The sequence below is a fragment of the Anarrhichthys ocellatus genome, unplaced genomic scaffold (genome assembly GCF_004355925.1).
Source record: "Anarrhichthys ocellatus isolate YVR2014 unplaced genomic scaffold, GSC_Weel_1.0 scaffold37, whole genome shotgun sequence".
NCBI classification, from domain to species: Eukaryota; Metazoa; Chordata; class Actinopteri; order Perciformes; family Anarhichadidae; genus Anarrhichthys; species Anarrhichthys ocellatus.
This window is the reverse complement of record NW_022280067.1, coordinates 844,819-867,737: the sequence shown is the minus strand read 5'-3', so window position 1 is coordinate 867,737 and position 22,919 is coordinate 844,819. Positions and strand designations below refer to the sequence as shown.

At 40.1% G+C, this 22,919-nt stretch overlaps 1 protein-coding gene across 4 annotated transcripts in view; it reads left to right on the top strand.

The window, feature by feature from the left end:
- The first annotated feature begins 9,509 nt into the window (after positions 1–9,509).
- Positions 9,510–22,919, top strand: part of lingo2 (leucine rich repeat and Ig domain containing 2) — a 186,085-nt gene continuing 172,675 nt past the window's right edge. For 3 of the 4 annotated variants that reach the window (XR_004213434.1, XM_031866868.1, XM_031866869.1), the window contains exon 1: positions 9,510–10,220. The gene's annotated coding sequence lies outside the window, so the exon portion shown is untranslated. The remainder of the gene's footprint in view (positions 10,221–22,919) is intronic. The other variant, XM_031866870.1, reaches the window with a different exon arrangement.

The window sequence follows — 22,919 nt, the reverse complement described above, 5'->3', positions numbered from 1 at the left end:
TAAGCTGCTGTCCTTGTATCTCTACAAATTTTTCAAAGTAGTGCCAGATACTGTTAGTATGACTATTGTGTTGAAATGGCCTTGTCCTCATTTAAAATAGCTGGTCATGCTTTATAAACACTGTTCTAAGAATTACATTCATCGACAGCCTTATTATGTTCAACTTGCCTTAATCAGACAGAATTGTCCACTCGTTACACATGATAGAGTGGGAACATTCAAAGGTCTGGACCCGGGCACATGTTCAATGGGAATGCTCAGCGTCAATGTACAGAAGCAAGTCGCAGTGCATACGGTGCAGTGAAAAGTACATGAGTAGATCAGGGAAATGGACGGGTTACATACAAATCTGCCTTGAACACATCTGTAGAGAGTGTTGTTGACATGTTGACCTCACTCTCCCTGCTCTGCTTCCCCCTAACCATTTTGTAAAATTCCTTTCCCAAACCTGGATATTGATGAAATGTCTATTTGAAAAACACTTTTCTATTGTATAATTTGAGCAGATAAAATTGGCAGGATGACTTTTCCTCCAAAAGGTATTTCACTAAATTGCTGAGGGAGTTTTGTCTTGAAGAATTTGCTAATGGGAGCATAACAAGCTCAAATTCATTCAGAAGGGCGGTCGAGAAGAACTGCGCTTTTGCTTAAACAATACATCTGAGACTTATTTAGGGAGAATGTAGTCATTGCGATGTTTCTTCCCGGTTTCAGCTCAGGAAGAGTTCAATGTCTATGGGGAACAATTAAACATTAATTAACCCTGCATTCAATTTTAACTCTGACCTCAGCATCTCCTACTTCCAATCAGGAACAACAGCCTCGTTAGCTGTTCCTACTTGAGAGGTGAGGTATGTTTTCTCCAATCCCAGCTCACAAAACAGCGTCAGATGGATTGTTTGTAACTGCAAACAACCAATGTCACTTAACTGTTCCTACATTAGCGCCAAGATGTCTTGTTAGGTGAAGGATTATGAAGATTAGAAGCACAATAGCGCACCTCCTCTCAGTATACATTTTCTACAGACATTCGACGTTATCACTGAGTCATGTATTAGCTCATAAACGCAATCCAGAATTGAAAGTGGGTTAGTCTTAATTCTACCCATAAAGGGATTTGCTATCACAATTTTGAGGTGAATGTATGCATACTCCTAATACACTGTGTGTATTAAATGGCAAAAAGTCAAAGCGGATTATTGCGGCATTAATGTGTGCCTGTGAGCAGGCAGCAGGGAGTTGTGAAGGACAGAACAGTCTTCAGGGCTTACTTGTCCATTCACTTGTAATTTTAAATGTTTAATCCTTAATGACCACCACATTTGCTATCTATGAAGCTATTATCTCCTTGGATAAGTCTTGATTAAAGAAATATACTTACGACATCAAAGCACCCAGAGCTCCAGCATACACTTATTCAGCAATTGTTGACAGCGCAACACAGCGCTTCAGACGGAAGCTCTTACACAGGAGAGTAGGACAACCTCTTTCAAAGTTTGAGAGATAATTATAGATTATTATACAGTAAGTCTCGGAGTTGGGTGGGATCCAGTTAGTGCCAGGTGGTTAATGCTGGGGTCGTAGTGGGGTCATATTGACTGAGGGCCAAGGCAATACAAGCAGGATGACTTTTAAATACTACGCTCTTTGAATATTCAGTACAAGGTGTAACTAATGGCTATGGGCTTTGAGTGCATTCAAGCTACGGTGCATCAGAGTGAGTGATTTCTTGTAACAGTTGCTCTGCAGCGTAAGATGCTGATTTAATTAATTGCAGCAACATGCATCACGTACAGGTGACAGCTTAATAAAGATAACTTGTTCGAGCAGTGAGTGGGATCGTTATTCATGGCATCTACTGTTGTTCATAGTCACATGAAGTGCTTATTTAAAAAAAATAAAAAGAAGAAGAAGGAATTAGACTAAATCACAAATTGTTGAAAAAGAGAGATAGCATCTTGCATCACCCAGAAACAAGGATACTGGACTAAAGATCTGCCCTGTAGGCCCAGACTTCTATTCGGAAACTATCCTTTAGCCCGCATGTTTTGTTGCTGATTCAGCAGCAGTATAGTGGCTGCATATAGGTCACAGAGGAAAAACATTTAATTTTTCATTTGATTTTCACCTTGTGGTTTCTCTTTCTACATTAAGGAGACTGTGTGCCTTTGTTGACTGTAAATGAGGTTTACCTATAACCATTTCCTTAAATTGGGTGTGATTGTTGTTTGAGGCAAAAACCCTTTTCAATGCAGGTTATTAAAGGGTTATTTTTTAAGAATATTTCTAGTACTTTGATGACATTTTAACATATTTATGAAGACATACTGTTACCTGAATCAGTACTCACCTTTAAGTCGTATTTTGCTGTCTACGTGCTTCCCTGAGCTTTGATATTGCAGAGGATAGAAATCTGTTGTTGAGTACATAATTACAATACTTTAGTTGTATTTAGTGATATCTAAGGAGTCATCATTTATAGCTTAGTGCTCTCAAATTTGTTTGAATGGGAAGCTGAAAATGTAAATGTGAGAATATATTTCTCTCTGTAAATCTTAAGATCTTCATCCGCAAATCATTAATTCACACTCACTTGTGTCAATCAATGTGTGGACATTTTTCTGCGTCTTTTCCCCACAGCTTGTGGCATTTTTACTTTGTTCCAAAAAGTACTACATCACTTCTTGCCTAGTCAGTGAAGCAAAGCACAGTACAAATAAATAAATAATGCATTGTTTGCATAAAACAAGCATCAAAAGAAGATAGAAAATAAGAACAGGCTTATCAGAGAGAAAGGCTCCTCATGACAACTCCACATTTACATGTACTCATATGTCAACCTTTTCCTCTCTTCTTTTCATCAAATATGTTTTCTCCAACACACACACACACACACACACACACAGAAAGAAAGGTCATTCATCACTCCACGTTTTTTTTGTCACACCTATCACAGTCAGCTGATACGAATCAAGTGTGCCAGTTCAAACACCTGCTCTCTATTTTGCATTTTTTTTTTGTAAAACAAAAAAACAGCCTCACTGTTGTGTTGTTTTTCACTTGATCTCATTTATGTATTCATCAAACCTTTGAAATCAAAGCATCTGCAAAGTGAGCGCACCAAAAAGAGGGAAGAAACAGAGCGTGCTGCAGAGACCCACTGTCATCCACAAGAAGCAGACACATTGTCAAACCAAGATAATTATACAGAATACAAACTTGTGAGTGTTTGTCACAGTATACAGCACGGGAGGTGCCCAAAACATTGAATTGCTCCAAAGACCTACAGATCGTAAATATATACTTTTGATCTCAACTGTAGAATAAAATCAGCTTGTAAATACATACAGTTAAACAGATTAATATCATTTTAATGATGCACATTGTTTGTATTTCTTTCTAACATTACTTATGATACCAGACATATTGCCTCTACATCAAAAGAAACACCATATGTACATTTTGTTTTGCTGCTTCATTGCTACCTGAAGGATACAACATCACATACTGATTGAATGCAATCCATTGTGATATTTGACGATAATAAATCCTTCACCATACTGGCTTCCATAAGGGAGTAACATTCTCTTATATTTACACAGTAAATTGCATTAACCAATAGCAATTGTTTTAAGTTAAAGGAAATGTGGCATGCTGTATGCTAATCAAGGTCAATCATTATTGATTTATCTGTTCCAGATATGTTTACCATGATTATTTATGTGGTTTGAAATGTGACAGGGTAGATGTGCACACAGCAGAGTTAGTTAATTATGCGTGTGATGTCACTTGACTTGGTTAGATAATAAACCGCAAAATATAATTTACTGGATTGTTTTATTCTAATGGCATTGACAATATTAACAAAGCTTCAGCTGATGAACACACTCAGAAGCAGCTGTATTCAATTAGAAACACATTAGCTGATCAAAGTAATACATTATGATACAAACACTCGCGTGAATAGTGTCAAGCTCAACAATGGCTTGCTATTATTGAACTTTCTGGGCACACATGCTCCCAAATGCGAGAGATAGTCATTGAGCTGGTTTGTACCAGAAAACATGAATTAAATAACTCTATTCTTCACAAGAACAGACTGAGAAAGAAAGAAAAAATGTCAATGCTTTTCCTGTTCTGCCAAATTCATTTGGCGCAACAGGCTGTATGAGCACCAAAGCACCGTCTCTAAAAGCATTTTTCCATTTAAATTACAAACAATAACCCTCAATAAACACACCAATCTGTAATGCCAACCTAAATGAATTGAGGGTACATTAAACAGGATCTCATGGACATCTAATTTGTCTCTAGGTGATGGAGGTTAAACCAGCGCGAACTTTCAGACCCCTCGGGAACAATAAAATGGTCGAATTATCATTCACATTCGCTTCTACCTCTGAGTGTATCACAGGTGTGCTGAAAGGCTGTTCGAAACGCTTGGACACCGCAGGCGGAGAGCTCTACTCTAGAGCTAAAGTTGAAATCAACATGATTACATAACCTAAGTTCGGAGCTTAGGCCACTCTGATGGAGATGCTACTTGAATTACATCAGTGTCCACAGCAAAATCTCTTCTATTTATTCTCCCGTATTATATTCCAACAACACAAAAGAAACATCATAGAAATCCCATCAAGACAATCCCTCCACAACGTCAGACAGAGGAAATAATTAAAATAATAAAATTAAATAAATAAATAAATAAAACAAAATAGATGAGGTTTGACTAATACCCAATGATAAATAAAAGGAAATAGACAACAAAAAATAACCAATGAACTAAGATAACTCCAAATGAAAGCAACAGCATTAACATGACATGTTAAGTACATTTGACAACCTAAACCCACCTAATCACCCTTATTATTGAATATAGAGGAGTCATATTCAGCCTATTTTAACACTTTCTTCGAAGTTTTCGTGAGAAATCGCACTTAAATCCCTGAACATCTGACACACTTCATATGAAATGAAACCATTATACTCTATATCTCATAGATGTGCCACTCCTAAGATCTTTTTTTAATCAATTACACAGTTAATCTTAATAATTTTTTTAGTTGGTGGTATTGGGCAAATTGTTTATTCAGTTGCTTTTTTCAGAATTCTGAAATGATTTCCCTCAAATTACACCAAAATGTCGCCTTTTCTCTGTGTAAATCAGTGCAGTCATTTAGAATCAACCTTTTTAACTTTGTCCAATCAAATTCTTCATCATGCATAATACACATAACAGGTTCCCCCCAAAGTTTGGCCCTACCTGTTGATGTATCCCTGTGCCCTTACCAGAGGTGGGACAATCCCTTCCTTGGAGAAACGGTAAAGTTAAGTCAAAATGGAGACGTCTACGTCAGAATCAATTACACTGGAGATTTGACGTCATATTATGGGACAGATATACAACTTCTGCATAACAGGAAGATGCTGGGTGTCTCTCTGATCTTTACTTTAATGAGGCTTAATGAGGTGTGTTCCCCCTAATTAGTCCTCCCTTAACATGTCAGAGTCTCAATTCCACTGTTGATCAATGGGGTGGAGACACGCCATTTCATTTAACTCGAGGCTAAAAGTGTCAGACAACAGTTTGTGGGAATCCCAAGCTCTAATAATTCCAAATGCTGGGGCCGACTATGCAACCAGAGCCCCTAGACCCAGATAAACGTCTAGTGGCTAAATGGTTAACAAATACCTAAAGTAGCAAGGACAGATCAACCATGGAGCATAAATACTGCCATTGATACAGGAATGTGAATCGGGCAAATTAAATCCAAACAAATGCCTTTTTTCCAACAGTGTGGATGGAGACGTAAGGCTAAAGAAGGTGTGAGGGGGTTCAAGTCTGCTTCAGAAAAGCAAATAACAGCTCAGCAGCTTACAACAACGCAAATATGCAACAGTGCATATAAAATGTGTCAACAGCCTACTGGTTTAGTCAAAATGTTCCTTTTTTTTGTCGCGTTGTCGCCACCTCCTGGACTAGACCAGTGGTTCTGGTAATAGCTCATATACCTGGGCGAGTTCGGCGCAGGTGTATCGGTTCTCGTGCTGCATGGTAACATTGTGTCATGTCTGCCTAAGGTAAGAGAGCCCCAAAAGTGTCCAAATATCTAACGCTAATAGGGTTGAACAACGGCTTTGGTGCAACAGCGTTTGTTACGTTTGCTGCCAACAATACAGTTGGTGTCAGTTGGTTAACGCAAGATGGATCGGGAGGAAATACTTGTTGTCTTGTGCAAAACAGCAGGATTCTGATCAACTGAGAAGAAGCTGAATTGTAAAGTTACATCAATGCAGCGGTCAACGAGAGTCAGTGATTCATATTAAACAGAATGGTTAATTGGTAACGCTAATTAAGGTTAACTAGCAATTTTATGAACATGCCCAATGCGTTGGAAAGTGAGTCTAGATGATATCGGCTGTGTTTTAGACAGATTAAAAAGTAATTTCACAGATAAAACTGCTTTTTTTTATGGGTAAGTAAATTAATGACAGTTAAACTATAAAAATGTTTCGTTAAATGGGGTTAGGAGACGTCAAAGTTTATCTGAAAGCGTTATATGGACTAAGATAAAGGATACATCAACGTGTCAAACAGTCAACAGATTTTTTGACAACCTTGCAGACATGGATGTATGAAGATTATAATGATGATGACAACAATGATGAAACGGGTATGAATTAAGTAAAGCCTTGGACACACTGGAATATTACCGATAATAAACAACTATATAAATTACACTAATTACAGATTAAGTAGTCAAAGTACATGCCTAATGCTTCTTTTTTTTTACATTCCCATTGCCATATACAGAACATGCAGTTTGGCAAAGGGCAAATTATAATCTTTTTAATATTTTTTGATGGACAAATAATGACCTTTTGACTCAGGAAACCCAGGACCCCTCTGCCATCAAGAAGCTCCAAACGTTTGCTGTCTTTACTGCCTTCTGTAAGGTAGGTGATGGATGTCACCAAGATGCTGAACCTTTGTTCCTCAAAACATGTTTTAATGGGCATATACATATGTGATCACAAGCTCACCTTCTTATGGAGACAACGAATTGTGCAGTGGGCAACACTAACGCCAAACAGAATGATTCTGCAAAACCCCCAGATTGAATTCAGTGCTATTCATTTTCAAAAAACAAATCGCATGGCAGTTGCATGATGGTTCAGGTACTGTTGAGGTTAGGTAACTAGAACACGCAGATTTCGCAGATGCAGTTGTTTGCATACAAATTAACAAATTTACAGCAAAGAGGAGAACCAAGTCATATGGCATTTGGTAACCATTTTGAGAAGTTTACAAGCCGAGTTGCAGTGACAATGGCAACGGCAAATGAGTTGTAGTTGCTGGCTGTTTTGGAACATGAGCCGGGACTGTGGACAGTTGGTTGGAAACTGTGCTACCTCGATAATGAGATTCAGGAAGAGCCGTGCCGGGGCCTCAGCCAGAGGGCTTACTCAGGCTTATCTGCAAGTTGAGAGAGAGAGAGAGAGAGAGAGAGAGAGAGAGAGAGAATTTGAGTATTTGACAAGGTTTGTAATTCACTGAGCACCATCAAAAAGAGCAGTAGGAAGATAAGATGTGTGTGTTTTTTTTCTATTGATTTCTTTCTTTTGAAATATGGACCGTGACATCGATCTGAAAATGCTAACCTCTAATGTTGAGGATGTGGTTGAGATCTTTTACCATCGTGCCTGCGTGGAGCTAATGCAGAGCCATTTTGCAAAATCTTCTATCTTCACACGTTTTGGCAAGTCTTTTTGCATCAATTAAAGGTGGAATATGCGTTTTGACTTGTTAGTGTGACGCGTGCAGCTGAGGGAGCTGTTGGATTAAATATAGATGTAAAAGATTCAAAACATGAACAGTATTTTCACATGTATCTGCCTTAGTGTGGACATGACATGGGACAATGCTACCCAACTTTGGCAAAATTGGCCCTTATCATATCATATTTAAGGTGTGAAATGTCTGGATAGCTTATAATAACCTATGTCATTTGATGAACTGACTTATATTTTATACACATTTTAATTTCATATATCTGTCTGATAATAGGAATAGTAAAATCCATTTTAATCAAATTTTGTAGAGATGTGGCATTCTGGGAGCGAATGTGATAAATGCTTGTTTTTCTGGGGGAGTCGACGCATATGGCTTAATTCTGACATGGTGACACGTGACAACCAATGATAATGCAGATCATATGCCGTTGGTGTGAGTTGCCTTTTTTGCCTTCCTGGACAATACCCTAGTGTAACATGGTTTGTTTAGTTCAAAACTCCACTTTTTTTCTGGAAAAAAAACAAAAACGGGATGACATTGTTGCCATGACGGGTAGGCATATGTGATGGATGAATACAGTCACCAAGTGACCCTGCCAAAGGCACTTTTAACATTTGGCTCAGAGCTTCGGTGACAAGGTGTTGATAAGATGCGAGCTTGCCTTGATAATATCAAGGTCAGCATCCTCTTATCAGGATCAAAAATGGAAGCAGTATGTAATCCTCATACTCTGTGTCTTGTGTCAGTTGTACACAACTGAGTGGTTAAATTGGGCTCATGCTGCAGGGCATGAACGTGCGGGGGTTACACACATAAGTATATAGAAAACAAGCAACATCACTTGGCCTGGGAAGTCCAGGCTAAGCAAGAAAATTGCCCGGCTTTAGTAATGTTAGTAATTCACAGTAGGTGTGTGAAAAAAGCATGTATTGTTGCAGCTCTTAGGACATGACAATATGAGTATGCCACATAAGGTGAGATACTGTACACGTTAGAAGCTTTTCCAGAAACGTTTCAGAATTTTTCTTTTGTTTTTTAAATTGTTCTTCACATTGTTTGTTGTTGTGCTCTACCTCTGGGCTAGTAATCACTGTGTAGGTACACTTGATAACTGAATTTCTGGCAATTTGTTTAGGTGGCTAATTATATAATTATACGGCTGCTACTGCACATGTATTGTCCTTGTTTCTATGCAGTGTACTGCTCCCTTGTTTGCTATTTTCATCTTCCTCTTCACTCATTCCAGAGAGTTGGCCGGCATCAACTACTGAACCGACTCTACTTAACATAAAAGTTATGGCAAAAGAGAGATGCAGTACAGTGTAAACTCTAAGGACATTTAGTAATCGGGTAACGAGGATGAAGAAAGGAGATTAGATTGCCTCTTGGCTCAGTGCTCTTCTCCATGCTGCTGCTCCTTTTCTTCATATCTATTTAATTTTACATATTTATCACAGCATTATGTGTTTCTCTGAGGAGTATGGGCGGTGAACCTTTCTGTCTGACATGACTGGCAATGGCACAGCAGCAATTGTTAAAAGCAAGTGCTAGAGATGTGCATATGTGTGTGTGTGTGTGTGTGTGTGTGTGGTGTGTGTGTATGTGTATGAGAGGGAAGAAGAGGAGGAGAGAGAAAACGAAAGGGTGGGGAGGTGCAGTGAGAAGATGCGAGGGGGCATGTACTAGGGAGGGTGAAAGCGAGAGAGAGGGAGAGAGAGAGACAGAGCAGGAGAACAAGCGGCTCGCTTCATTCCGCTGCTTTCTCAGCATCCATTCTGTGAGATCCTATTCTGGAGAGGGAAGAGCTACCTAACAGGCAAATTGGAGGAGGAAAAGGGGGAAAAATCCATTGAAGAGGGAGGATATCGAGGAAAATAACATATAATCAGGGCTCACTGGCATTCACTATCACCTCTTATAGCTTTGAAAGAGCTGTCTGAAAGTTTCCGTCTGGGGGGGGACACCCTCCCCTTGTTGTGGGGATGAACAGCGGACGCTGAATTTCATTCCTGAAGGCAGAAGGAGAGCTGTGAATACCGGCTGGATTCACTTGCAGTGGAGCTGCCAGTGCGCACCAGAAGAGATCCTACAGTGCCTCTGTCTCTCTTTCGCTCAGTTTCTCACACGCGCATTTTCCAGTAGAATACATATCATTATTTCACTGTGCCAAGGTGGAATATCAGGGGGAGGCAACCTAAAAGAAAATCCTCTGAACCAGGGAAGTAAAGGGGAACGGATTATCTGCAAAAATCAATGAAGGTCATCCTGTTCAAAAAAGTAAGTTCTAATCAAAGAAGGCTTTGAATTGGGCTCTGGTTCTGAGAGACTTGGAGGATTTTTTGCCCTTTTTGCCTTCGTTGTGGAGCAGCAACGAGCGTCAGACCCCTTATCTTGTGGACTATAGGGTTCTGGATGGTATTTCAAGGTAAGGACACATCCACGGGCTCTTGTATATTAATAGCACCCTCCAGGTTTTTGAGAAAAGGGCAGATTAGGGAGCCGAAAAAATCTCGGCATGACAGATGCTGTGAAGTGGGAAAGAGGGAAAGGGAGATGGAAAAGGTGCGAGAGTCTTAGTCTAGACCACATTTAGCCAGTTTTACAGAAAGTGCAAAGTTGAGATAAATGTCTTGTTTTATTCTGGTTATTGGAAGGCTCTACTCTACAGAGAAGAATGTACCTATGTGTATTTGCATACTTATGCAGGTGTGTTTGCTGAGAGGGAAGATGCCTGTCTGCAAAGCAATCCATCTCTTTGCTTATTTGCTACATAGTGGTTATCACCAGGGGAGGCTGCTAGAGGAAGGGGCATAATTGCGGTGGCTGTTTGTCGTCATCTTTGCAACAGCTAGTATCTGTGAGCTCAGGGAATTACTTTTATACAGTGGCCACATTTTATTCATAACAGCGAGTGCCTCTCTGCATTTTAAAGGCTCCTCAGTCCCTTTTATCTCCGCTCACAGAGAACTGATTATGTCCAGTATTACACTATCTCAACCGCCCTACATTATACCTTCACCTTTCTATGTATGTATAAGTTTGTCGGTGCAATGCATCTCTTTCCATGTCTCCTTATCGCTCGGTTTTTCTTGCTCTTTCTCTCCAAATGGGAAAGTGATGATACGATCATTGCCGTATGTCTCTGGTTTGCCAAGTTCCATTTCAGATGGAAACTAGGACTGTTTTAGGAGACACTAAACAGAATAAGAGACGGAAGGATAAAGGTATACCATCGTGTTCTTTTTTGGGAAGAGTGAATCTGCTGCCCTCTTGATCAATACCAGACAAGTGCAAGGCTACCTCCTTTTTGTAAAGCAATGCCTGAAATATTTATGGTTGCATGAGCATCCTGCTGGTCCCCTGAAATATTTAAATTAATATTGAATAATAAATAGCCCGTCTAAGCTGAACTCCGGCCTGGGCAGATGATCATAATGCCAACTCCTCATGTAACATGCAAAACAGTGACCATTAAATGCCTTTGTCTCTGGATATAACATTTTTAAAAGTAGTGTCTCTCCTCTTGCAAAACATCCACTGGGGGGAAGTGGAGCCTGATGGGAAGTTGATGACAGGTCCTGTGTATCTGCCGTTGACTGGCTGTAGGTGGCTCAAATTGTTCCCCTGCATATGTAGCTTGATTGCAAGAAGCTACTGTGCACTACTATTCTATTGAAATCACATTTAACATTCAAGAGGCGTCGTGTGTTTAATCGCTTACCCCTTTAAAGAGATGCAAACGTATTATCTGCTCTGCCTGCTGTATTCATTTCATTTAATGAGCTATGTGTACGTCAAATATGCATATTAGTGTGCACATACGTACGTGTGTAAGAGGGCAAGAGAGTTTCTGAGAGTATCTGGTATCTGCGTGGGTGTGTATTTGTCCAGAGCTCTGTGCTTCATCCCTTTTGATGTTTTATTGAGTGTTAACCATGGTAGGAGTGACGCATTGCCTCTGATATGGAGTAGCATGGTTAAAGGAAAGCACTAAGATCGACTTTGCTCTTCCTTGTACTTCCTTTAACTCTGAATTAGCAAAGCTGTGTCTGCCTCTTTAAGTCCTTTGGATTTGGTAAATGGTTTGGTTCAGGCACTGTATATGTCCATTTGTGCGAATCTGTGTCTGCGTGTAAGCAAATAGGCTATATGTGCACTGTGTGTGTGTGTGTGTGCTCAGGTGAGTGTCTCCTTGTGTGTGAATAATCCCCTTCGCTGTGTTAAAGGGGATTTACAGTATGGAGTCTGTTCTTCTCCCATTTCTGGTGTTGGCAAAGGAGTCAAAGACGAGGCCCTCCATGTTCAGTGATATAATGCATCCTCTGAATCACAGGATAGACGGAAAAGAGGGAAGCAGTCTTTTTATACTTTGTGACTATTCAGCGCCATTGACGGTTCATATGGGGAAGCAATCAGAGGGCTCAACGTTGATGGCAAAAATGCTGTTTTTTGTTATTTATTTCCCACAGAAACACAGTTTGAATCAATATGCATGTACGTCAGTAGGCAGCTGAAATCTGACAGACGCCTTCAAGTGTAATAAATTGTTTGCTACCATTTGTGCCTTTTTGGTTTGGTAATTTCAGTCAAATATAGAAGTTGCAAATCAGGCCTAATATTGTAATCTACAGGTTTTTGTGTTTGTTTTTATTATTATGAGACTTTTTAATCATCAAATATGGGTTCAATGAAATGCATTTTCCATGAATATCACTAATTGATACAGCCTGTGTAGAGATTGTAAAGATGGTTAGCCTTAAGGGAGTGGCATACTGTTATAAAATCACAGCATATGGAATAAAAGTGCTGGGAACGAATCTGTTGTGGAATATCCATTGCATGGTTGTAATAGTGATTGTAAACTAAATTAAGATATCTACTATGTTACGCCTCAGATATCAGAGCTGGTTATTAAGCTTTTTTTAGCCACTTGCTCTTTTGCAAAATAAATAGCTGAGATGCTTTACTTACCGAGCCAAACTTACTTGTCTGAAATGGAAACAGAAGGCCTATGAAGAAATAAATAAAATCAAAAGGGATTTGGACACATGGAGTATACATGTATATTTTTCACAGCAGACATTTTGACGACATAGTAAGAACATCAGGCGATTTCATGAAGTCGTCCAGTAAGCTATTCCAGTGAGCCAGCATGGACAAAACCAGGGTCTCTCCTCAGTGGAATGCAGCAGTCATTAAAGTTATTGAATACACCTGTGCTTTTCCGTACTATGTTAAAAAGGTCTATTGGCCTTTAGTGAGGCAGTGAATTATCTTTGTTATTGAATCGGATGTAAACGGATAATTTATTAGATTTCTTTTGTGGGGGCAGTCCCAACTTTCTTCTCCTTAAAGTGAATGTTTATGTGTTTGCCTTTGTTTTAATTACATTACATAATTACCTTTTGGTAGAGTTGTGACATATCTGCACACAAAATGGCAGAAATCCAACATATTTGATACCTGACAGAAAGCTGAAAAAGTTCTATCTGAGATTGAAATTAGATTGAATTTGATTTGAAAGATGCCACGCAAAAATACAGGTTATTAAACACTTATTGTTGTTAGAGGGCAGATGTATAAAGAGCTCTGTCAAAAACTGAAAAAAGACCTGTACCCAGAATGCAGAACAGTGTATTTTTAGCCTGTCCATTAAGGACATGGAAGAAAAATCAATGATCACAGACTGAAACACTGGGTTTCAAATTTAAGTTTTTTTTTCCGCCCTCTATGACCTCTGGATACAGTTGGGAATGTGTACTTTGTAAATATCAGATTCTAACTTGGTCGATGACACAGTCCCATAGATGCCAATGAAACAAGGCGGTTGTCTTATTTGTTTAATATGATTTATTCATTCTAAATTTAATTAAATGTAAAAGGTAACTAACACATTCAACGACTTTTCACCAGTATCTGGGTAATGTTAGTAGTCGGAGTCCTTTTTCACATTGATATAATGAAGCTATATGGCTTTATAACATACTTTCAGTTTAAGAGTTAATATATGTCTAATAGTTGCTGCACACAACCAATTAACATACTCAGGCTTGCTATCATGAGCCACACATCTGTAGCATGTACACCACCAGCTGGCTGAGACAAACAGAAGACCTTATTTCAAATGGAGGTCTGGTCAGCCGGAGACCAAGCCGTGAACGGATGCGGCTGATCTGTTGTCAGCCCCCTTTGAATCCCTGATGAGGCGAAACACAATATGCTCGAACAGCTGGGTCGTTTATGGAATATGCTTACTCATCATGGTCGTCTGCCGCTGAAAGAATGGAAAAATAATCCTGTTTTAGTAGAGTACACTTCACAGAAAAGTAGAAAAGATTATTTTAAATGAAGATCATTTATTAGCTCACATAAAAAGGTCATCCCTTTTCTAAAATACATTTTGGGGAAGACCTTTGGATAAACATGACGACTACTGCACTTACCATAATCTCCTTAAAATGACATGAACAAAAGCATCGGCCAAATACATAAGGCACAATGTCCGTCAATGAATATTTGACAATAAGGGCGTTTAAGTGTGTTTCACAGTGTAACTTCTTTTTAAACATTATTTGCACTCGACATTGAGAAAGTTGGCTAACAGTGTCACTATAAGTAACAGACTGAGATGAAATTATAGTATATCCATTTTCTTACAAAAGATAAATGCTTGGCAAAAAAGATGAGGAAATGGAACACAAAGGATCTTTATGTCTGGCGTCTGTTGCAGACGTGATGTGCTAAGTGACTGCTGGTGGCAGTGTAGCCCGTTTGGGATATAGTAACCAGGAAGAGGCTGTCTCCGGCATGAGGACTGATCTACAGCTTCCTCGGACAGTAACCTTGCTGTCTGTGTCACTTTGCAGCTTGACCTTCCTGGGCAAGCTGCCGAGGGCGTGTTGTACCTCCTTTTGGAAAAGTCCCTTTCTCTTTGTGTCGACAAGTAGCATTAGTAACGGTCAGGGGGGGACATAGCTGGCGAAGAATAGGGGGCAGAGGGTGTCGCACTATATGGCAGTTGAGAAAGAACAAGAGGAAACGAGAAAAAAAAGAAGTGTTTTGGGCTATCCCCTGGAGAAAAAGAAAGCAAAGCTCAAATGTCCTCCAACGGTGTCAACGGCTTAAATGAAGAGACCCTTATGTCATAACCTTGTCTTCCCTCAAACCTAGCAATCACATAGTTCAGAGTACAAGAATACAACCTTCAAACTGGCATGTTTCTTTCTTGATTATGATGGGAGACATTAGGGAATGTTACTATCGTTATTACAACAATAACACAGAATAAAATCATGTGTTTGATCTTAGATTCTTTTTTTCCCCGTTTTTTAAACATCCTTAATAAATGAAGACCTAACAAAAGGGCATAAAAAGGACAAAACAGGACATGATTCTCAGGCAGTTTGCTTTCCTGTCACTTGAAGTTGGCTAGTTAAATTCTGTACCCAGAGAGAATCAGTGAGGTTTCTTGTAGTCACAAAATGCCTCCAAAAAAAACCCCAAAGTGATATGAAAGCGTGTGATTTTCAAGTGCAAACTATTTTATATTTCAGTACCACTCATGAGAGGCTTGACTAGAAAATTAAAAATGTAATTTCACATGCAGCTATAAGTCTATTTCAGGAAAGCATCCTGCATTGTGATAGGTGTTACTGTTATACCAGTACTAGATGTGGCCTCCGTGGCTTATTACCATCAGCCTATATGTAAATATGCTGACATCCGATGCATTGCTAGTCTGTGGTCTAAACAGAGGAGTGCAGTGAAGTACTTATGTGACATGTACGATAACATCCTTGGCCATAATGTTTCATGCTCCTTTGTGCAGTATGTAATGGGACATTGTGTCCATTGTGCCCTGCATGTTTTCTTATACTATGCAAATCAGCCAGAGTTCATCTACGCAGTAAGTCATTTGAGCCACAAACACAGCCAAACCACTTATGTGCCATTACTGACCAGTCACGTTTTTCAAGCTAATTAGGGGTCATTAAATATTCACACAGTGGAATAACCTGCCTTTATCCCAATAGCAAGGAAAGATTGATCATGGCACTTTTTCAGCAGAGCCAATGTTCTAGCCATCCATTTAGTATTTTGCCTCCATCAGCTACTTTAGAATGTCCTCACAGCAACTTTGCCACCTTCGTCCTTTCTCTGCACCCGCAGTTTTCAGCGGTGGAGCAGGGTATTCAGAGTATTGACTGTTTCTCGTTGGATGATAACATATATGTGTCGTCTCTTGTATCAAGGTGAGGGGCTACTCACATATTCAACTCTTTGTTGTGTGCATTGTGTCGTTAAGCTTGATCTATAGTCCCATTAAATGACGGGCATTAGCAGAACAGATCGAGGGTTTAACAGCAAGGTTAGAGAAATTATGTATTCAGCATTTCCACTTTTGTGTACAATTCATTTAATCCCAGATACATATATATTAAAGCATACATATGTGCATGTAAGTGGACATGTCGGTACGTGGATACCTCCTCTGTCTCTGAGGACACTATGGATTCTCAAAAAGCACTTGTGCCTCTTACATTGGGCAAGCTCCCATAACCCCCCTTCTGCCAGACTATCAAAGGCTTTCAACAAGCCACTAGGCCTGCACTTGTTAGTGCAGGTCACGGATCCTGGCCTCCTTTGGGCTTCCAGCTGATATGGACCAAAGTACAGGTTGGATGTTTGTTAGTTGCTTACGTTTTAAGGAGTCTGTGGGGAAGAGCAAGAACACCTACATATCCCCACTAAGCGCAGAAGAGTGTTGTTTTGGGGGCATAAAGTGGCTCGTCTCCCCAGGTGTTGAACGTTCACACAGCGTTGTGCTGGGTCTCTTTGGAAGAGTTTTCATCCCCTAGGGAAAGAGGAAAGAAAATGTTTAAATCAGAAAGCGTAGTTAAAGAGTGAGAGAATACAAAAGGAAACGGAGGAAACGCTGAAAAGGAAATAATGGGTCCAATAATATACAGTAATCATTTTCGTAATTGATGGCCCTGCCTTGTATTGAATTTCAGAGCCTAAATGTCGATCCTGACTATTCTATTGGTGTACAAGGAGACAGGAAAGATGACATGAGATTAAGTCCTGTACAGGCACAAAAAGCTCCTATTATAGCAGCACAGTTCTATTAAGATAGTGACAGTTGGCTGCCATCCAGTAAGCGCAACCAACCCAATTTCAAAACCGCATTGCTCCTGAAATACCATACACTACAGTCACCTCCTGCTCTATTTCAGGCTTGTTGCATGAACTGCCAATACATGGGGAGGAGGGGCTGTGAATCAGTGTCGCCCTTTTAATTTATTGCATGCTTCTTTCTGATATTCGTATAATCTCCGATGGCTGTCAGGTGGGCTAGAGACTCATTAGAGCCGTTGTCATGCCATTGCTCCTGGGCTGAGGAGCATACGGAATAGATAAGAACTCCTTCTCCTCTCCCAGCTTCTCTCCCACTCTCTTTATCGCCTCAGCGCTCTCCTCTCCTCTTCTTTGTCTGCTCAGCATGTTACCAGAGGTCTGACTTTGAGTGGAAGCGCTCGACATTTTGGAGTCTTTCAGGGAGACGATGGAGGTTCTGACAGCAGCACATAATCTTCCGCCTGCTGCGGTCTTACTTGTGTTCGCCTGTTGGTAACACAGGGATGTTGTCTGATGATTCAGTTGCTTGTCTGGAGCCAACGTGGGCTATTTTGTGTGCGCGAGACTGTGTGTTTGCTGGTTTATAGATAGCTATTGGATAGATGGAGAGAAGAGGGATTAAGAGTATATTAAAACTGACTTGTCTCCACAACTATTGTAAATGGATGATGTGCAAACAAAAAAAGTTACACAAAGTTAAAAAAGGCACAGATGCTTATCAGTATCAAAGAGCCTTGAGAGAGTATACCACAACACTGCAACATCATCAAAAAGAGGATTATTATTCTATGTGACTATGAAGGCAGTCCATGATGGAAGACCTAATATCCCATAGCTAGTGAACCCTTTCCACTTATATATTCTAAAAATATCTGCATCCACTCACAGATCTTTGATCCACACTGAATAAAGGTCTCCAGTAAATGGCACAGCTGGATCACAAATGGGTCTATATATCCCAGGTTCAAAGATGCAGGCTGTGTGATATAAATGACATTGCATGCCTTGGTGAATAAAACTGTGGATAACAGCACCACAGCAACTGGCTCTCTTCTGCCTCCTTTATAATGTGCGCAATGCATGACAGAGATTGTACATGTCCTCAGAAAGTCTCAACACACACGTAGTGCGAATTCAGCTCGCCTGCCACATTAGATATCGCAGGGCTGCATTGCCCACTCCACTTTGATGAGCCGGGAATTAAACCTCCAAAATTAAACATTGACCTTTACTTCAAAGTATACACGAGCCATTGCTATTGTCGACATGTGTAATTCCTAGCCTTGGATGCCGACATGGTCACTGTGAATTATAAATCAATGAGCATGTATTAGTGTAAAATCCCCCAGCACTTGGGGCTTTGCTTGAATGAATAGGAGGGAAACAGGGGAACCTCGGGGGACGTCAGGCTGTCCAACTCTGGGTCTGCTGGTCACAGCCTGGAGCTCGTCCATACAGATACACAGACAGGGGGCTTATATAGCACTGGCTCCTTCTGTCTGTTTGAGCGTGCTTTGATTAGCTATTTGAGCAAAAGAAAAGGCACTGTTGCACGATGCATAATGTTGAAATATAAATCCACAGGATTTTGTAAATTTCCGTAAATGCAGTGATTCTACTAGCTAATATATGAAAACATTTATTTGGTGAAAGATCATTTGGTTATTTGACAGCAACAGTGGTTTGCAGTGTCCACAGGAGGAACTTACTTGGTTGAACAGACACAGTATATGGAGCACCAGCTACTGGAACAAAAAAAGAGAAACGGACATCACGATACTGGACATGTGCCTATTCCCTGATCAAGAGGGGATCTATGTTATGTGTGATGCAAATACTATGCAGAAATGGGTGCCTTGCAACACAAATACTGCCCCTGCCAAGAAAAGGGGACCGCGGCTGTTTAGCATTGAGTTCTGCCTTTGATTGACTATTTAATGAACAAGCAGGAGGAATTGTAGAAAAGCCTTTTTGTGTGCATATGACCCACGCTTTTTGTGTCTTAGCAGTTCATGGTCCTTGAACAACCATAATGCGTTTGAGCCTGTCTGTGTTCAATAAAACAGGGTATACAGTGTAGGAGTTACAGCAAGTAAGAGATTGCTGAATTTTGTCATTCAGTGCCTGTGACAACCTGAGGTGGAAAATCAGCATGTTTTCCCAACTTATTTAAGACATACGTGTACCCTCAAGGTATCCCACAAACCCAACGCACACACACACGTGCATAAACGCTTCACCGAAATATGAATAATTTAGATTTTACGATATATACGAAGATGCATTATTTCTGAAAGCCCTCAGCTGAAAGTAATGAGGTTATTGTACATGACTGCATCAGGAAGCCTGTTCAACATGTTGTGTTACTTAAGAGAGGGAAACAGCTTAGCTTATTTCTTCTAATTAGCAACTTAATGACCTGAGACACTAAAAATGCTCAAACCAAATCACCACGTTTATTGTTTTATCTTTTGTAATTTATATGGATGCAGAGAAAACGCACGAGCACACAAGCATTCCACATGAGGTAAACTCCGAGGCAGATTACAGTTGATGATCGCACATTTACTTATTTGCCCCGCAGGAAGAAAAATAAATGACTTTAGCAGCTTACTGCAGGGAAATAGGATTGGCTTTCTGTGCCCATAGTGATGATGACATGACTTGTATACAGTGAGGTTGAAGAGTACATTATCTTTACAATTACTGTTCTGTTAGGAGATGAAAGCCTTCTAGCCCTGTTTTGTGGCCACTGCCTTTGGTCCTCAGGGTTGCCCATATACACAGCGACCCTGGTTTCCTCTCTTCTGGTGCAACACCCATCTAATTCCATTCCCGTTTGAGACTCACTACTTTTAACTGTCGGGAGAAAAAGAAAGAAAAGTGCATAAATAATGTATTCCTTGGGTGTATCCTCCCCGAGATCAATGGCAATACAAAGACCATCTACAAAGACGGTTGGCTCAAGGCCATATTTGATCACTTCCACTGTGCACGATCACTGCTCCTTTTTCGTCAGCCGTCAGAGACTCAATTATTTCCAAGTGTTTGTAAGCTATTGTTGAAAGAACAAGAAGTGAATATTTAAAGTTGGTGAGGGGAAGAAAAATCTTTGAGACATGAAAACAGCAGATGGATGGTAATAGTGAACTGTTATACAGACAGGGAGAGGAGGAGAAAGAGGAGAGAAGAAAATGATGTTATGCAGCATCCAATTCCTCGTAGGGAAATCGGGAAAGGAGTTGTATGCATGACAGCAGAAAAGCAGCTGCCGTGTTTATACAGTATGACATAGAAAAAGGACAAATTACAAAGCTCTTGATCATTTGAAAGCAGCTGATGGAGCAGGTCATAGCAGTGAACCGATCAGCAGGAAGGAGTACAACTCGGATGGACTCTCCTACCGGGGGGGGGGGGGGGGGGACGTAAACGGTGTTCGGCGAGCTAATCTACATCGAAAGCATTTCTCAGTGTTGTTCCACCAGAGCGTGTAAAAAAACCAACAACAACTAAGTCACTGCTTTGAGGAACGAAGTAAGAAACTTCCGAAGGATCCAGAGGATGGTGAACTTCATGAATGAATAGACTGAGGAAGTTCCAGTGCAGCATTGTGGTCCAAGCAACAAGTGACAGTAAACTTCTTACCACAGAGGCAAGGCATAGATTTGTTTTCCTCTAATATCCCTTGCTGGGTTTGTTCCTCCCTATCCCAGATGGCTGGGCTCACAGCCCAAGATGTTCACCATGGAAAAGAAAATGCTTTTCTGGTGTTTTTTTTTTTTACAGTGCAAAGTCTTCACTCTTTCAGCAAGAATTGATGGTACATCCAATTGGCACCGTACCACCACTCCGGCTGTGTCACGGATAATGAGTGTTTGTGTGAAGGGCAAGGCACACACTTAAATTAGATCAAAGGTCTGCTCTCTATATGCATCAAACGGCAGACAGACGTCCCGCTCCAGCGTGGATAGTGCCATGCCTGTTTGCCTACTCAGATGTCATACCACTGGTAATGAATGGATCTGCTTCAAGAGACGTCTTTTGATGTGTAGTTCCCGAGTGAGCCTATCTTGGTTTCATCAGTCTAATTTACATTCCAGACAATATTTGAGGGATTAAAACTGTGTAGCTAATCAGCAACCTGTTGCAGCGTGACTGGAACCATCGATCTGTGTTCTTTGTACAGTGGCGCAGGACAAAGACTCCACCTGCTGCAAGAGTCCTTAGTCACACTTGAGTTCTTTTGTTATTTATTTTTGTTATCTTAGCTGTAACATCGTCATACCTAGCTTGTGCTAACACTGGGCAGTATATATATATATATATATATATATATATATATATATATATATATTTATATATGTTTAGCTGAACTTAAAAGTGCTCTGATTTTTGCATACATAATAATAAGGGAATGACAGCACCTGGGTCATGAAGACTGAACATGAGCAGTAAAATAATTATTTTCGGTAGATATTCTCAGAAAAGTTACACCTGTTTCCAGGGTGACATTTAAATACCTAGGGCCTTTGTTCACCTATTGTTTTAAGTTCGTACATATAATAAAAGAAGCTATGTTCAGGAAGAGCTTTCATCAATTCATGACAGCTTTGTTCTCAAATAAAATGTGTTCCATTTTGTTTGTCATTGCCCTTTTAATGGGACCTGCAGGCTGCTTTGTTTAGCAAGATGGAAACAGATATTGATGTTGTTAGTATGGATGATGCAGAGCTGGCTTTTCACATTTCAAACATTAAAATAAATGGAAATGACAAAGAAAGCCCGTTATCAGGATAAACTATAGGTACTGTATATAGCAGTTATTTTCAGTTCACAGTTCATTTTAAATGGCTCTACACAAATATTATTGAAGAAGATTGTAGAAAAAAAATCACTTTTTCCTTTAATCCCTTTGGTTTATCATCCACTAGATTTACATCTCATTATTAATCACTGACATAACGATCTGTCCACTCATTGAAAATGCGGCGCGGATCGTCAGTTGATAAGCGAGAGGCTGGCTCCTATCATCGAAAATGTGATTAGGAAAGTCTGTGTTGGCAGAAAGCGTCTCTCCTTGTCACTGCTGTCTGATTAAGAGGAGTTCACACCTTCGTAATGGAGTCAACCTTTCAACATGTTGTATTGGCACGGTGTCTTGTGATCCGCACTCGCCACCCACTGCATATGAGTGGGAAGCCGTCTTTTATTCCTGCTATAATGGAAAGTGTGGATTGAATGTAATTAAGAGGTGATGAATTGACTCACTAGCTGGTCAAGCAAGTCAAGCAAAGTATAAATTGGTTTTTAAATGGGAGCCATGCTGATTATTGGGCAAATGGGTTCAGTTTGTTTTCAGCCTGTTGTCTCAGTTTTACAGTAAACTGCACTGAAAATATAATGCTTCATAAGTTCTGTTTTTGGAAGTTTTTTTAAAATACTCCTTGTTGACGCTGAGCTCAGGTAACCTTGTGTGTACTACTTTGATGAGAGAGGGGGGGCTGAACTTTCATTAGATTGTAAGTAGGTCACAGTCTGTGCGGGAGCAGGATACAGTAGATGCCTGCAAGCAGGAAGTACACCTGGGGGACGGGGCTTTTGGCCTTGGATGTGGAACACAAGCCTTATGTTCTAACATATTTAAGACATTAATCTAGGCCAGTGTTATTACCTGAGCCTGATTGTTTTACGAGAAAATTCTGGCATTTTGTGACTTGTAATGATTGTTTCTATGGGCACAGCACTGATGAACACTTTGAAAACTAAACAAACCAGTTATACAGCTTGATTAAATATTGTCTGCATTTTTGTGTGCAGGGTTGTAACATTCTATTAAAAAAAGTCAGGCCTACATACTGTTCTCATGTGTTTGAGGCTTAAAATGATTGATAGTTGATATTTATAAATAGTTCCTTGTTTTTACTAACGGAGTGGTATTATTGTTACTCTGGATAGCTTGATCAGTTATTATGGTAATTGCTATGTT